Consider the following 386-nt stretch of genomic DNA (forward strand, 5'->3'; position numbering starts at 1 on the left):
CGCGGCGCATGCACGCCGCGGCCCAGCCTGGCGCCCGCCACCGGCACCTCTGGACACGCCCGGACTTCATCTCAGGTGCGCACGAGTGCGAAGTCCGTTCTGCTGATATTTCCATTTTGTAGATAAGGACTCATTTGGTTCGGAGGAATTAGCCCGCCCAGAGACCCACGATCTGGGGGCGGATCTGGGGGATCATCCCAGATCGATAGGCCCCCAGGCCCGTGGCGAAGTTGTCCACTCTGTGCATCCCACGGTCAGGAGAAGGGAACAAGAGACCTTTCTGGAGTTCAGAGCCTGAAACCACCTGTCATCTTGGGGTTGGGAATAGCTTGATCGGCCCTCCTTCCTCCCGAGCCGGCTGTCACTCAGTGCCGTAGGTTCTGGCT

Source organism: Pteropus alecto, unplaced genomic scaffold (assembly GCF_000325575.1).
Source record: "Pteropus alecto unplaced genomic scaffold, ASM32557v1 scaffold40, whole genome shotgun sequence".
Taxonomy (NCBI): domain Eukaryota; kingdom Metazoa; phylum Chordata; class Mammalia; order Chiroptera; family Pteropodidae; genus Pteropus; species Pteropus alecto.